The sequence below is a fragment of the Centrocercus urophasianus genome, unplaced genomic scaffold (assembly GCF_019232065.1).
Source record: "Centrocercus urophasianus isolate 14NV4802_14NV808 unplaced genomic scaffold, USGS_Curo_1.0 seq_40, whole genome shotgun sequence".
Classification (NCBI taxonomy): domain Eukaryota; kingdom Metazoa; phylum Chordata; class Aves; order Galliformes; family Phasianidae; genus Centrocercus; species Centrocercus urophasianus.
The window spans coordinates 1,958,801-1,975,963 of record NW_024884978.1 but is presented as its reverse complement, the minus strand read 5'-3'; positions in this window follow the sequence as shown (position 1 = coordinate 1,975,963).

The window sequence follows — 17,163 nt, the reverse complement described above, 5'->3', positions numbered from 1 at the left end:
CCAGCCCTGTCTTGTCGGCGTTGCAAAGGCAGCGTGGGAAAGTTGTGTGGTTACAACTCCACAAGCGTCACCCGAACGGCTTTCATGGCACAGAGAGACGCGTGTCTGAGGGAGCGCAGCCGCCCTGGCTGCAGGAGCAAGCTGTGCTCTTGCTCGACCCCAGCTGCAGCACTGGGGGGAGGCAGCAGGGATGGGGTGGGCAGCAATAACAAGGGGAGGAGCGGGGGGTCCCTCTGCCAGGCCAGCACTGCTCACACCCAGCCATCTGCCAGAGCGGCAGGGAGATTCCCAGCCCCAGCCTCTATAGCATCCCAGGCACATCAGCCCTCTTTGTAGCCTCGTGGTGCTTCCCTGCACGCCAGCTGCTCAGACAGCAAAGCAAAGACCCCAAAACAATGAAAAATCCCCTGTCCCTCCCTTCATGAGCATAAATTAGACCACAGATTGGAGCAAGGCCAGCACAGGTGACGAAAGGTGCCTCACTCTGCAGAAGCCCCTTGCAAACTCCCTCCTGCTCCTCCCAGGTGCCCCAGTCCGGCCCTGCTGTGGTGTATCAGCATTGTCACTCCCTTCTCCCTTCACCTTGCATCAACCTCCTGTTCCTTCATCCAACTGCTCCATCCCAGGAGCAACCTCAGATTAATTAAAAAGGGGAAAAACGTAAGGAACGCTCAGTCTTTAAATGAGATTCCAATCCTATTGCTTCTAAACATTCTGTTAATCGCAGAGCCCAGAAAACACCCACAGAGAAAGGCTGGAGAATGGTTTAAATCAAATCACCTCCCTTCTCCTTCTGTATAAAGGTCAGACCAGTTCTGGATGGCAAAAGCAGCCCTGTTTGAGGCCCTTTCCATCTTTCCCAACTTCTGCCCCTGCCCTGTGCACAGCCCAGACCCTTCCCTTGGTTCATCACCACGCCACAAATCACAAGGAAGAGTCCAAAGCTGAATTTTTCTAACATTTAAATGACGGCATGCCATATGTCTTAGACTCTCTTTTAAATTAAATGAATGTTGTGATGCATTTAATCTCCAGGGAGCATTGAACCCACGCAGCAAGAGAGGAGGCTAATTCTGGACCTCAGATCGAGGTGGTAGTACAAGTCCAGGCAGCTTTGGCTGACCTCCCTGGGCAATGCCCACTGCTTCTTTCAAGAGAGGATCTATTTTTAGGGGAGAAAGCCCCATAAGCCTTGTCTCCCTTAATTCAGTGCTTCCTTCTATAAGACTTGCCAGGTAGATATTTCATATTTAAAAATAAGAAAAAGAAACAGAAAAGAAAACAGAAAGACCCTCTGGGAATTCTGCCTTTCAACATTAGTCTTGGGCCCTGCAGGAGTCTGGAACGTTTCAGAACCCCACAGCTCACCCTGCTTTGAAGCCACTTCCTCAGCATCCCCAATGTGTGGCACCCGCACCCCGTCCCTGATGCTGCCTTTTCCCCCCCAGGAGCATGGAGTCAGGGTGCTGCCTCCTCGGGGTCTCAGCCTTTGTTCTCACCTTCTCCTGTGACAGCTCAAAGAAAGCTCTCCTCCCCCTCCCCCACCCCCCCCCAACTAATCCACAAGTCAAAGAATAAATGGGATACATGGCCAGGGCCTGGCTTTTCTCTTCCATCCTCTCCTGCTTCCCAGTGGAAAATTCAGCATCATAAAATCAAGGTTGGAAAAGACCTCCAAGATCATCAAGTAACCCCAACCCACCCCCACAGTGTCCACTGACCACATCCCTCAGTGCCACATCCCCACAGTTTTGGAATACCTCCAGGGATGGCGACCCCACTGCTCCCTGAGCAGCCGTGCCACTGCATCACTGCTCAGAGAACAAACTGTTCCTAATATCCAACCTGAACCTTCCCTGTCACAATTTAAGGCCACTGCATCTTGTCCTAAAACCACTCCCATGGAGGGGGCCTACAGTATCCCCTCTGTGGGGCTGTACCCCTCAAGGTCCCAACTGGACCCAAAATAAGAACATCAAGGAGTGCAACAGAAAACCTCCCAGTCCTCCAAAAACCCCAATCGTATCACAGTAAGTGGCAAACCACGGTGTCTCCTCTGTGGTTGCAAGCATTAAGGGAACACGCTGGCAGATGCGTGAGATGTGCATCGAGTGGCACATGCAACAGGTGAGCATCCCTGGGGAGCAATTTGCACCCATGCAACCTCGCAGCAGCACCAGCAGGATGGAGGCAAAGGGAAGCGTTTGGGACATCCATCCTGGGACAGATGCTGTAAGACCAGCAGGCACCCAAAGATGATTTGGGAATGAAGATGGTGTGTGTGGGCATAGAGCCAGGATGGCTGGGGAGGGGTTAAAGCCTGCAGCACATTGTTGCCATGCAAAAACCACCCAGAAACACCGAGTTTTGCATTGAGATTCAAATGCTCGGATCAAAGCAGAGCTCCAGGAAGGAAGGGCTAATTTAGGTTGGAACCAGAGAGAACTTTCTCAGCTAACTTCTGGGAAGTGGAACAAGCAGGGTTCAGAAAGCCTCGACCAGAACGGCTCCTTGGAGGAGACAAAGCTCCCTCGGGAGTGAGGAGGAGACTCTGTCCCTCTCCTCCCAGAGAGGGAATTGCCATTGGACGCTGGGTGACAACACCCCATAGCAGTCCTCACCCTGCCCCCACATAACACCATCGCTGAAACTCCCATTGCTCCTTCACAACCTCCCAGAAGGGGATGGGCACAGCCTGGCGAGCTCCAGCCTCGTGCAACCCAACGGAGCCATTAACAGCAGCGTATGGAGCCCAACACCCTCAACACTCGGAGACCTCTTGTGGCCAAATCCCCACTCCCTGTCCTTCTGGGATGGCCTCTGCCTTCTAACACAACATCCAACGAAGCAACCTATTTCCAACTTTTTCTTCCTTACAGTTTATTCCAAAGCAAACAAACAAATGAAAGAAAAAAAAACAAAAAACCAGCGTCAAAGAATTGAGCTTTGCTAATTTATGACCATCGAAGCCATCCTCTCTCCTTTAGGAGTCACTCCCAGAGCCCGGCTGGGCTGGAGGAGGAGGGACGGTGCTCACTTTGCCCATGGGGACAGGCTGCCAACGTGGGGGAAAGTGCCTGCTCACCAACTCCAGCAGCACGTAGAGCTTTTGCACTTCAACTCTTTGTAGACTCAGCAATGCCTTTATAAAACCCTCCCAACTGTCCAACGTGGGGTGTTTAATTACCAGGTAAAAGAATTCTATTTTTTAGACTCCATTTAATTATTTGATTGCACAGTAACCAAAGAGTGTAAGAGGGCTGTAGCCAGAAGGCACTTCAAAGCAACGCCTTGATGTTTCTTAGTGGGCATTAATGGGTTCTGAAGGCAGGAGATTGTTTAAAAAAAAAATATTAAAACCCTCCTCATGATCCCGCCAGCAATCTCAAAAAAATGCATAAACACTGGAATCCTCTGCCAGGGAGGAGAAAAAAAAGAGTTCAAAGGGATCTGAGAGTTTTCATGTAAAGTTTAGAGTTTAAGGCGTGACTGTTGGCTACGGAGCCCCACTGTTTGAACTCTTGTTTATTAAAAACAGTTTCCCAGCGTTTCATGGGGTTCAGAAAGACAACAGCAAAGCGCAGCCTTTTCCACAGGGCACTGTTTAAAGGCTCCATTGATTTCTACCTATACGTTTTATCTTTTTCTTTTTTTTTTTTTTTGATCAAACGCTGAAGTTAAGCACAATATCTCAGAGATGGCCAAGCTGGGAGAGCTGGTCTGCAACAAGGGCTTGGCTCTATTCTTTTCTGCACACTTTTCAGCTCTGTGCTCCATGCCCCACAGGGCAGGAGATGCCCATCTGCCCCCAAACCTTCTCAATCTTATCCCACCTGTCTCCCAGGTCCACAATCCAGCATGCAGCCTCTCCAAACATGCAGTCAGGTTTTCTCAAGGCAGCAGATACCCTCAGCCCATCCTGCCTGGACACGCACCTTGTTTCTGCTGAGCCCATTGGCATGCTGTGAATATCTCATTCCTTCCTGTGCTTACGTATTGTTTTGGGGTTTTTTTTGTTGTTGTTGTTTGTTTTTTTTTAACCCTGCTCTGTGGTTTCAGCCAGCTTCATTTGCACAAAAAACCTCAGAGTCTGAGCTTTTCCTCCAGCCAAGAAGTGAAGCAGGTGGGAAAGGGACCCACAGCACATTGCAGCTGGGGAAGGGCTGGAGCTCCAAGCAGGAGGACAGGACCTCCTAATTTAATTAATGAGGGGAGGAGGAGGCAGTGGCAGTGCTGGGAACACCCTGTGCTGTCCTGGGAGAGAAAGGCGAGAACTGGGGACTGCAGGCAGCTCTAAAGTCTGACCAGAGAGACCTGAAGATAACACAGCTCAGAGCCACCCATCACTCAGCAACAGGGGCTATCGCCCATTCAGCACAGAAGACGTTACAAAAGGCACATTAAATAGCACAGCTGAAGTCAATGTCAAGCAAGACAAACTGAAACATCTACCGAGCAGGTAACCTGGGAGCAGCTCCTGGCCAAGTGAGCCCGCAGGGATGCTGCCCCAGATCCAAGCTGAGGGGCATTCCCCTGTCCAATGCCTTGCCAGGGGTGAGACAATCAGCAAGGGGGAAATCATAGAGGATCATAGCACTGTTTGAGGTGGAAAGAGACCCAGATGGCCCAAGTGCCTTGCCATGAGCAGGGACACCCACAGCTCCACCAGGTGCCTCTCCAGCCTGACCGGAGCACCAGCAGGGATGGGATGTTCAGGAAATGGGTGCTCAGGGAGAAACAGGGCTTTGTTTCAGGCTTTGTTTCATTCGGGCTCTGTGCAGCCCTACCCAGCTGCCCTGCAAACCTGGTAGATGAGTGCTAAGAGAGCACATGGGATAATACACAGTGTGCTTTACTGCCAGGGAGATAAATTTAAAAGAAATGAAAAAACTAAAGTAGTACCCAAGTCCAGAAAGCAATGCAGATCAGAGCAGCAGCTTATTGTACAGCAGGGACTGCCCTGTGCCACCATGCATACAGAGCTGGGGTGCTCCCCTACAAAAATCTCCTCTTTCCAAACTCCAGGGATTGACGGAAAATATGAACTTAATTTCTGGCTCCGTTTTACTTAAATCAGTGAGGTTCCAGTAAAATCAGATTAAAATACCTTCAGTTCCTGATGTTTGGGGGTATTTAAAGTCAGATCAAAGCACTTTTAACCATCCCTTTTGGTAGCACTTTTGATGAGAAACACAGGTGCACGAATATACGGCACTCACAGCACGGCTGATTCAAATGCTGCCTCGTAATTCTGCTTCTGATCCCAGAACTATCAGCTGGGAGCGGGGAGAAGCAGTGGATGGATGAGCTCCACGGCTCACACAGAGCCCAAGCACATTCCTGAATGTCCAGCCCTGATGCACAGATGCATTTTTATTGCTATTACATACAGAACAGCTCACATGTGCAAATCCCCTCCCCGACATTCTGGGTACCACTGTTTCTCAGAGAACGTTGCAACGACTGCAGACCCAGCAACACTCCCAGCTTTCTCATCCCACCTCCACCTGCTCCATTCCAGCAAACCCTGCTCACAAAGAACGAAGGCGGCTTAAACTGAACTTTTTGACGGTTCCAATTGCAGTTATTACTGTTCTACAGCAGGGAAAGCAGCGCCTTGCCTACAAAGGGCTCTGGTTGTTGACAAACGCTGTGACCTCAGCAACTCCTCCCCAGTGGGACAGGGTGGGAAGTGGGATAGGATTTTCTCTGCTGGGAGCTTTCGAGTTTTATTGTGTGCAATTAAAATGCAGATGAGTAACGTAGTGAAATAATAAAAACCTTCTCATAAAAATGCCCCATTGAAACAAAACCGTCAGAACATGAGCAGGAAAAAAAAAAAAAAAAAACAAACGTTTTCTCTCAGTCAGGAAAGTTTAAACAAACTCATTGCTATCAGGAGATAATGAAGGCAGTGGGTTGAGTCCAATTTCCCATTTGCTGGTCTGAAACTCCTCAAGGATTCAGATGGGTGCATCAAACCTACAACACAGGGGCTGCCCCAAAGCCCAGCTCCTCCTGCTGGCACCTCAGCCCTAATGCTGCTGTCCCCACCTGAGCTGGCACTGTCCTTGTGCAGGATGGTGGCTTCAGTGAGAGTGAAACTGCAAATGGCTCAGGTTCAGAGTTGTCAGAGTACAGTTGATGGCACTGTGAAACCCCCGAACAAAAACGATGCGCTGTATTCACAGACAGCTTCTCCTGTGACAGCCTGCAGGACTGAGCAGCAAACCAGGCCAATAGCAAAAAAGGAAAATAAAGAAGACAGAGCCTGAGCATCAGCAAGGAAACCTGACTGTCACGGTGTGAAGAGCACTAGGACAGCCCATCACTCCCCCAGAGGCACAGGGGCCCAAAGCTGGTGGCACAGGAGGAGAAACCAAGCGATGGCAGTAATTCCTGTCTTCTCCTTCCCTCCCCAAAATATCACAATTGGATGGGGAAGTCACCTTAAGCAATTTGTTCTTCACCACAGTTATGTTTTTGGAAGCTTGCTTTTATTGCCATGGGCTCCCTGTGTCACACCAGCCCTACTCTGCAGCCTCCCTCCTGCCCCAAGGGCAGCTGAGCAAAGCCCTTGGTGCCTGAGCTGTGCTCTGAATGTTGTCCAAATTTACACAGAAATAGATATTTTTTTTAAGTCTTCTTTTTCTTTTCTTTTTTTTTTTTTTCTTTTTTTAAGCATTGAGCAATCCCCAAGCATGTGCAGATGAGGACTTTTGCAAAACACTGGGTCACACCATCTTACCAGGACGGAGGCTGAGGATGCTGACATGTTTCAGTCCCAATTCACTCGGCTTAGCGATGCCATTAACCCTGCAGCCTGCTCAGCTTTTGCTCAACCTCTCTCTGAGGTCACAGAAATGCCAAAAAGCAGCCACACGGCCCTCAAGTGCATGCCATGGAGATTTCTGACACAACACCTTCTTGCACAGCATCAGAAGGAGACTGAGAGGGGGCTGTGCCCTGCCAGGTTGCTGCTTTTGTCTAAATCCATTCTTTCACCACTCTAAAGCGTTTGCTTAAGGCAGAGCCTTCTCTGGGGTCCAGGATCTCTTTCTTGCATTTTATGAGTTTTTCCCTAATTATGGAATCTCTTTCAATCTAGACCTCCTTTGATCATGACTGGCCCTAGAGAGAAGTCGTCTTGTCTGGATCAACAGAGTAAGTGAAGAGATGATAGACACAAGTGACTGCCCAGAATGGCTAAAAACAGCCAAGCAAAGAAGGGAACCAAGCTTTGCACAGCCAAGAGAAACGAAGTGATCTGTAAGGTCCCTTCCAACCCAAGCCATTGTAGGGAAGATCTCCCTTCAAGCTTGAGGTCAATCACCACATCCTTCCAGGCAAAATCCATCTCAGGTTGGAGCTAGAGGTGAGCGCTCCCTGTTTGGACAGCAGCTTTGTCCCCCTGGCTGAGCATCATTCCCAGTGCCAGCCATGGTGAGCCAGCACCAAGGAACGGCTCTCCATTCAGCTGGGGGATCACAGAGACCTTCCTGTAAAGCACAGTGAAATGAGACTTCTTCAGAAGAAGGCTATTTTCAGTGCCACTCTGATTATTTGCCCTCTGTTGTCTTCCATAAAGGATACTGTGAAGTTAATGATCCAGCCGTGGAATTTTAAATAGCTGCTTCATGACTAACAACATGTGCTCCGGATCAGCTCAAGCCTGTATTTACATATTTCCCATGATAAGTCAACATATGGTTCTTGTTTGTAATGTGGAGTCGATCTCTTCAGATTATTACCATTCCCCCCCCCCCCTTTTCACAATTATAGAGGAAAAACCTTTTCTTATAATTGTCATTAGAAAAAGCGCTGTGCAGATCAGGAACCTTTAGGGTAACCAGCAGATTGCTTTGTTTGGATTCCTGCTCCATCCCAAGCCTGTCAGCCATGCAGGGGCTCAGCCTGTGCCATCAGATGCTCCAGGTCAGCTCTTGCCACGGCGCTCCTGGGCTGCAAGGAGGATTTCACAACCCTCCATGATAGGTTGGCAAAGGGAGACTTGCACTAACGGTTTGAATTTCTTCCCTCTTGGATTTGCAGTTTTAAGTACGTAGATAATTTGTACAATTGTTGGGTTTTTTTCCCCCCTCTTCCCCCTCTGCTTCCCTCCCCACATCAAAGCGGCGGTTAATGGTGGATATAAACATCCTCACTGCTCCCATGGCACGGCTGGAAGCGCAGGAACCGGCGTTTTCCAACCCTGGCGCTCCGCTCCCCCAGCTCCTTTCTGACAATTCAAGTCCTGAGGCTTCAGCTATTTCCTTTGGGAGATTATTCCACATGGAAATGGGCTCCAACCATGAAGAATTTTTTCCTTCAACCCAGTTACAAAGATTATTTCCTTTATTTAATCTCATTACTCCCTCTTGAACCGGGCTAAATAATTCCCGTCCTCCCAGGATATTTACACCCCTCTCACACTCACAGACAGACACCATTATCCCACCCTTAGTCATCGTTTTGCCAAGCTAAACACATGTAACTCTTTTAATCCTTCCTCATAAATCAGTCCAGCCCTTTCATCATTTTTATTGCTCTTCTCTGAATGCTGTCCAGTTTGTTGACATCGCTCTGCTATCTGGAGGTGCTCAGAGGGTGGATGTTCCAGGTGAAACCACTCACGAGACTCACTGGAGATACCTTCCTTTCCAATTGTGTTGGGGCAGTTGGCAGGACCCATCTGCACAGCAGCAAAGCCATGGCACTGCCCAGAGCTGTGGGTGCCCATCCCTGGAGGTGCCTGAGGCTGTGGAGGAGCCCTGAGCAGCCTGAGCTGTCCCTTCCAACCCGATCATTCTGCAATTGTATGACCCAGCTTGGTGCTGCTGGTAGGAACAAGGACTTGGGGATCTCACAAGGTCTAATGAACCTCGTAAGGTTCATTATGAAGAGCCCCTGTAACCATTCAGAGATCTTGCAGAAGGAGCTATGCCAGCCACTGCCACAACTTACAGTCCACGGTAACACATATTTTGGTGAGATCAAAAGACCTTTGTTTAAAATACTAATAATAATAAATAAAAATCAGGGAAGTGCGATCTGGCTCTATTCTTAGACACTTTTCTCTCCTTTTTGCAGGAGGTGATGGCTATGTAACTTGTACACTTCAAAAATCCCCATCTCATGTCGTGCACAGGGCCAGGCTGAGGGCTTTGTGTTCTCCCCCTGTCTGTCCAGCAGCGTCCCACTAACCAGCTGCCAATGGAAAGGGATTTCTTCCTACATCTGCTGACAGCATTTTCACTTTGGAAGCAGGAGTTGACTGCTTCTTAATTAGTGCTGTCACAAGCTGGTCACTGAAGGCTCAGAGTCTAGCAAACCAGTTTATCTATTCATTCCTGCTCTCTGCTCACACACCTGGTGCTGTGAATCCAGCACAGCCTTGGCTGCCATTGCTAGCAGCTCCTGGAGATTCTCCTAATGGCCCCATTTAAGCCATGAAACACCACTCAGAAGCCTTGCAAATAAACACAGCGCTCTTTGTGAAAAGAACAGAGATTGGTATGTTATGAAGAGAGCTTCTTTTCAGACCCCAGGTATTCCGAGGTGCCTTACAAAATAACCTTATGGGTCTGCCAATGGAAGCCAGCTCTGACTCTGCCTTTGCAATTCTGCTTGCACGTACCTCGAGTGCAGCTGGTCCCTACCAGGGACACCCTTGGTGTGCTCTCTCTTGCAACACCACTCACCCAAATACATCAGCAAGGAGAGAGGGTCCCATAGAGGGACATTATACAGTAAGATGAGAGAGAAGGGGCTGCTGGGGTCTCCCCAGCCCTGAGGCTGTGGCCAGCTGTGGCAATTCTGGGCTGGTTGCTGTTGGTGGAAATATGCCTGTTGTGCTTGTTGTTTTGTTTTTGTTTTTAACAAGGAGAAAATCTGGTTCTCATCAAAAATTTCAGAAATACTCAACTATTTGAGCAGCCTTGAAACTCTGAAGAATGCAATTGTTTTGCTTATCTGCAGAGGAACATGTGAAATTATTAGTCTTACTACCATTCTTGTTTATTACAAAAGAACCTAGATGGAGACTTCTTGCCCAGGCTATGTTGCACGTAGCAGTCAGCATCTCTGCATGCCCTACACTGCAGAATGGCACCTGGCTGCTGGGCTTGCAGGAGTGCATGCTGCCCTTTGTGCCTTGGTTTGAATCCATACAAAATACAGGATATATTTCCTTTGAAGAAAGTGGGAAAGGAGCATGGCAATGAGCCTGGTTAGCTATTGAGTTACTTTATGTAATTCATCTTTCCTCTAATGAGAGGCTTGCAATAAAGATACTGCTCTGGTTGCTCTTCAAGTCAGGCAGGTATGGCAGCGAGTGCCCCATGCAGGTACACGCAATGTGGATGGCTTTGAATCAGCTCCTGGGATGGGAGCACTCTTGAACTTCAAAAGTATTTAGATCCAAATCTGGATCAGTGCTTTGTGGTTCACCATTTATCCCATTCTCCCCCCACACTACACCTGTGTACGCACATACAGATTTTCAACAACTACCCAAGTCAAAACATGAGATGTTAACAACTTTGACTTCAAGGCAACCATTGGCATTTCAGTTTTCTGACTTACATTGGTACCACTGAGAGAACTCGCACAGTCATGCCTAGCATACGACTTTCAGCACTTTCCTGGGAGCATTACTCCATTTTACAGACAAATCCAGCTCAGAACAGTCAGATAATATAATAAAATACAGGAATATGGTAGGAAACTATAGGTACATCATCTTGTTTGCTTCCTGTGCACCTGACCAAATTCTTTCACTGCACTGGGTCAGCACAGCAGCCTACTAACACCCGACACATCCAGCACAACAAGACCAGAGACAAGGCAGGAATGCTGAGCAAGCTTAGAATTCCCCCATAGTAGCTTGATACCTTCCTGGGAAAATCAGAATCGCAATAAATTCATCAAGATTTTTTCAGGCCAGGAGGAAGGGTAATAAAGGCACAGAGCTCAAGCCAGAGCAGCTCCCCAAATGCATTCCAACAACTTGCAGATCTCAGATGAGAACAGCTCTTTTAATCTTCTAACGGCGTTTCACACGCGTGGCTCTGTGCAGTGACTGCAGATAACTGCGGGTCGGTTCTGCCTGCACAGCCACGACTGGCTGCACCACATTGTGGGTTTCTGCTCCTCTGCCAAACCAACTTGCAAATAGTTCCCTGAATATATCCACAAAGCAAAACGATTGGTTCCCATGAATTTGCACGGAGGAAGGAACTTTGAAGTCTTCCCTTTGCATGCACGAGGGTCAGTAAGAGTCACTTGCTGTGTCAAAGGAGTCAGAACTCAGCTGTGCAAAGACAGTCAAAGAGTGAAGGTGTAATTTGTAAATCTGATAATCTGCTTAGAATGTGCCCCGTGAGATTTCAAGGCATCACCTGTGGTGTTTTCACAGCATTACATGAACAGGCAATGGGATCGCTAACGTCGTCTTTTATCTCTACAACTACATTTTCAACAGGTTTCAAAACCAGAAGACCTCACATTAACTTTGTCTCTCAATGGGAGAGGCACCCACGAAACTGGAAGCCAACCTTGAAATGCATTGGGTGGCTCTCACAACCTGGATATGCCAACGGGGGGAAAAAATCCTTGGAAGAGGAACTTTCCCTTCTTTTGAAGTCAGAATGGATTTGCAAGGGTCTTACGTGATAAGGGGACAGTTGTAAGTAGAGGGGATCTGTATATAATTGTAACCATGTAAATAGTCCTTTGCAGCCTGAGAATCATCAGACATTTCAAGGCTTTAAGAAGTTGGCACTGCACACTTGTTAAAATCAGTTTAACCACTTGCCAAGAGGTTTAAAAGAAAGATGACACCTATTTTGCATGAATAGTAATATTACTCTGATGAATTTAGTTACACTAATGGGAGAGCTTAAAGAATATGCTCCTGCCCACGATGGATTTTTTAAGGCAAATAATAAGGTTCTGGAGGGTGTAACCTAAAATAGACATTTCATAAAAGATTCATCCTTGAACAAAAATGTCATGAAAGCATGAAATGAAAAATAGACGACAATCAGAATTCCTCTTGAAGTGCTTTGTAGTAATTATTTTTAAAATTCCTCACAAAAGGCTCTTTTCAATTGCAGAATAGCAAGTGAGGTCTGTATGGTTCAAGGCCAAATAATTTCTGCAATGGAAAAAACAGCTCCAGTTCTTCAGTTGTGATCTGAAGTATTTTAAATGGGCACGAGCTTCAATTACTGCTTTCTTTTCCCCAGCTTCTGTGAGCCATGAATTACCCACAGATAAACCCCCTGCTCCTCAAAGTGATGACCAACAGCATTTGCCTTTTCAATGCTCCTGATTCCACAGTGACACTGAGCATCACAGCCTTTGTATGGGGTCTGGTGGGCTGTGTGCATGAGCTAACCCTTGTGCAGCCCCTAAGCAACACATGTGGGGCTGAAGACCCCCCTCATGATGGCAGATGGAGCCTCATCCTGTGTGGTGTACAGCAGACTGCACTGAAAGGGTTGCACCCTATCCTCTCCTTTGCCTCTCTCGTGTCTGGCCTGTGCCCCACAGCTTGCTCTTTGCTCTTCCAGCAAGGAGGCTGAGGAGGAGGGGATGTGCTCCACCTCCAGCCCTTGTCCTCCACTTGGCTGCGTGAAGGCAGCTGTGGATCAGCACCTTCCCAGAGCATCACCTACCCCAATCTGGAGAGGAACAGGCTGCATGGGGAGGTGGTGAGGCCACCATCTCCAGAGGTGCTCCAGAACTGTGGGGATGTGGCACTGAGGGACACTGTCAGTGGGCACTGGTTGGGCATGGAGATCTTAGAGGTCTTTCCCAACCTTAATTATTCTATCCTATGAAAGATGGCAGCAGCGCAGAGACTCAGAAGCTGGGACAGAGACTTAGGAGCTCAAAACAAACAGCTGAAGACCCCAGCAACACCTAACAGTTGCTATCAGAAGAGCATCTAATGGCAGCACTGCCAACATCACCTCCAGCTACCACCTTGAATGATGATCATTGTTGGAGCACATCACCCAGCAGTGCTGTCTGAGTCGTGGTGAGAGGAGGAGCAAGCAGGACAAGACAAGAGGTCGGCGTTGTGTGTTGTGTGCACAAATGTTGGTGTTTCCTGATGCACTCGAGCCCCCGCTGTGCCTGCCTCGCGCAGGGGCTGAGCGCAGTGTCCGTGCCCCAAGTGTGGGTTGACAGCACAGCATTCTTCATCCCAACAACAGCAACTTGTTCACAGCCCGATACCCGCCTGGTAAAACTCTGCATTCTCAAGTGTGTTTGAATTGGGGCTTAGCTAAACAAAACTCATTCTCTAAGCAGGGCTGGGGATTCTCCCAGTCTGGACGCATTACAGCCCTCTCCTTTTCCCTGGTCTCCCCGCTGATACTCTTTGCCTTCTGGCAATTCAGATTTTGCAGTGAAAATCCTCCCAGCCCTTCCTAAAGCTGGGGCTGACCTGCGTTTCAGATGGCAGTGTTTGAAGCAGAACCTATTCCCCACCCTTCAGCCCCACCAGCAGATTTTAATTTTAAACTAACTGCCGCGCTTTGTTTCCAAATGCTTTACTTAAAATTGCTTCAATGTGTAGCTTTCTGAAACATTATTTTCCCTTTTCTGAGGCTTTTCTGGCTTTGCATTTTTCCCTCCCGATTTTTAGGACTTCTCTTCTTTCCCAAGGAAACACCACCCTCAACAGCAGCTCTCCTGCAAAGTGCCTCTGGACTCTCCCACAGATCCACAACTTCTGCACCTCAGTTTACATAGCTGTAAAAAAAACCCCACAAAGTATCATTTCCCTGATTCAAAGAAGCAGGGTGAAACTTAATTATAATTAAGTAATGCCTACAAAGGGCTTCTATATCCTCAGGTGGACAATCTATATGGAAAACATACTTCCAAGGGCACGCTGCGAGCTCTTGGAGATGAAGATGCGGCACAAGGAGATCACTGTGACCCTGGGGCTGCTCCTCCTCCAGCCCAGTGCAGCTGCTTCCCCCAGGGCTCCACTGCAGGGACTGCATCCCACCCTCACCCCAGGGTACCACTGTGCCACCCCTGCCCCCTCCACCAGGGCAAGGTGGGAGCTGGTCCGATACAGGATGAGCCATATATGGGTACACTGCTAGGTTTGTGAGGGTTTGCTTCTTCCCTTGCAATGGATTTTTGGAGAAGCCTGCTGGGACTTGAGGTGCAGCTGGAGCTGCTTCCACCATGGACATGATTGTGGAGTCATTGAATGAATCGTTTGAGTTGAAAGGGACTCTTAAAGGCCATCTGATCCATCCCTGCTTATCGCAGGGACACCCATAGCTCCACCAGTGCTCAAAACCCAACCAGCCTGAGCAGAGTGTCTCCAGGGATGGGGCATCCACCACTCCCTAGGCAACCTGTGCTGGCGCATCACTTCTTTTTGGAAAAGAAATGTTTCCTAATAACCAGCCTCCCCTGGTGCTACTTAGAGTCATTATCTCTCATCCTATCAATCTGCCTACACTTTCAATCTGCTTTCTCCTATTTTACTTCTCAGTCCTCAGCTCTTCTCATCCTTTCAGCTCCTTTCAAGCAGGATGGAGGCCCAGTTATACTTTGCTAACTTTCAGCTGGCTCCTGAACCTGACAAAAGACCCCTGCATATGGGCTCCAAGCACCACCAAGCAATCCGAGCACTTAGCTCCAAATGCCAGCCTTGCCTCACTGGAAATAAAATATAAGCTTCAAATTGTCACCACAAGGATAAAATTTTCAAGTGACCATTTCCACTGTCAGACACCTGATAGTATTTATTGCCTTGCATTGGCTACCTGCAGCACATCACCACCGTGCTAATGGCTGGCCTGTTATTAACCATGCATTTCATGGTCATTAACTTGAGTTCAGCAAGTCACAGATGACTTTATTAGGCATGATTTCAATAATCACCACTTTAATTGCTCAGGCTGTCCTCCATGCCCACCATGAACACAAGCTATTTTTAAGTTGAAGCAACATTTTCCTTCCTATTTGGGAGCCCAGCGTGCCGTCATGCAGGGCACTCTGCCAGCAAAGGAAACTAAACAAAAGAAATCAGGGTAAGAGCTCGCCCATTTCTCTGCTTCTTTGAGGTACAAGCCACATCTGATAAGAACTTGGCAGAAGTGAGGCCGTGAGAACCGCTCTCTGCTCCAGGTTTTAATAAAAAGACCAACAGAGAGCAGAGAGGAGGAAGGGTTGGACCAGTGGACTCATCAGGTGTGGTAGGAGAGGAGTGGTTCTGCCCTTCAGGGATGCCCCCAGGCAGTGCTCTGAGGGGCTGGGAGGCTTTCCTGCTGCCCCATCCCAGCTTGGAAAGATGAGCACGTGTGGAGTAAAGCCAGAAGTGAGAGGCTGCTTTGCTAATCACACACTTTAACAACCATTTTGGATCAGGCCAATGCCTCCAGCACCACATCCCCACCTACCATCAGCATCAACAGCACAACAGGTGCCACCACTCAGCCCCTCTGAGGATGAGGTTCCTCCCCCAGCACCTGTTCAGCTCTTCAAGCACCAAGAGCTACCGGGACCAGGACTAAACCTGGGCCTGTGGCTGAGCGGCTGACCAAGCAGCCCAAGGCAGCACAGCACACCAGCCAAGTGCTTTGCCCACAGCGCAGATGGTCTGACTTGTTTTTCATTTCAACATTACTACGAGCAAACAAACAGACCAAAAAAAAAAAAAAAGCCACAGAAATATTTCCCAAAGTTCACGTTCTGCCTTCTACACCGTGACCAGCTGAGAATATATTTTTTTGCAAAACTTCACATTTTGAAGCACACAAAAAAAGCAGAGAAGTGTGCACCAAACCACATTCCGCAGCGCTGTGTGCGCAGACCAATCCCTGCACTAGCTGCATTAAAGCACATTCACATCCCCAGGGCATGCAAATGTGAGGTTAGCACGCTGCAGCTGACACAAGCCCCGATACAACCCTGAGCCCCCAAAAATCCCCCAACAACTCCAGCAGAGCCTTTCCAAGTCAGCAGACCCTCCATCTATCCACGATCCCTCATGGGTACGCCGCAGAGCCTCCCATCTCCCATCCAACCACAGATGCATCGTCTCTGTGCTTTGTACAGATCCTTCCTGATTACTTTTATTGCACAGTTTAAAAACATAATAGCACGTCTGATAAATCATTGCACTTGCTCTGTGTGCATGAATGGCTTTAACTTGCAGTTTATACGTGGTAATGAGCGCCAGATTATGCGTTAATAAAAAATTAAATCACCATCGCAGGGTGTCAGGGTACACGCTTCTGTAACCTAATGCTGTTAAGTTTTCATGTCATGTGAGCTGTAACATACAGTAGCAACGAACAGACATTCCTATTCCCTTTGGATCATACAGATGTTTTGTGCTCCCAGAGAATGTTCTGAGAGAGACGCACACTCATAGTATGTATCTATTATAACGTTATTAGCCACACTCCTAATTAATCCTTTGGAATTCCAGGCATTTTTCATTTAGTTCTTAGCAAAGGAAAGGAGAAAAAAGGTGCCTTAACAACTATTTGTGTCGCAGAGTTCATAAATGAGCCCATCACCCTATACCAGAACTGCGATAATTTTATCGGAATGAAAACCATTCTCTTTGATCTCCTCCAGTTCTTAAATCCAGCAGTTGTGTATTCAAACATCAATGGAAATGTGGTTTCAAGCTTCCTCTTTCATTATCTTTCTCAAAGATAAAAAAGAGCCAACGAAAAAAAAAAAAGTTCTGAGCTTCAGAGATGAGGCAATATTTTTACAGTAATTTCTTTATCTGATTTCATCCTGTTTACAGAAGCTGCTGTTTGGAAGATTCCCCCCCTCCCCACGTCCCACTCCCATTTTCAAGATGGCTTTTCTTTAAATAAACGTATATTAAAAAATGGAACAGGCAGCAGAGCCATCTTCCTGCTCGCTCTTTACAGTGGAGGAGATAAGGTTGCTAAATGCTGCGCTATCTGACTTTGGTTCGGCGCGTGACCTACATGGATTGAGATGGAGATTTAATGATTAAGCTTAACTCCTTTATCTTCAGCGAGGGAGGAGGAAAGAGTACCCAAACAAACTACTTCTGTTCCGGCATGATAGAATTATAGTTCGGCACAATAATTAACTACCTGACACATTCCTGCGAGGCTGCAGATGTCACTAATGGCT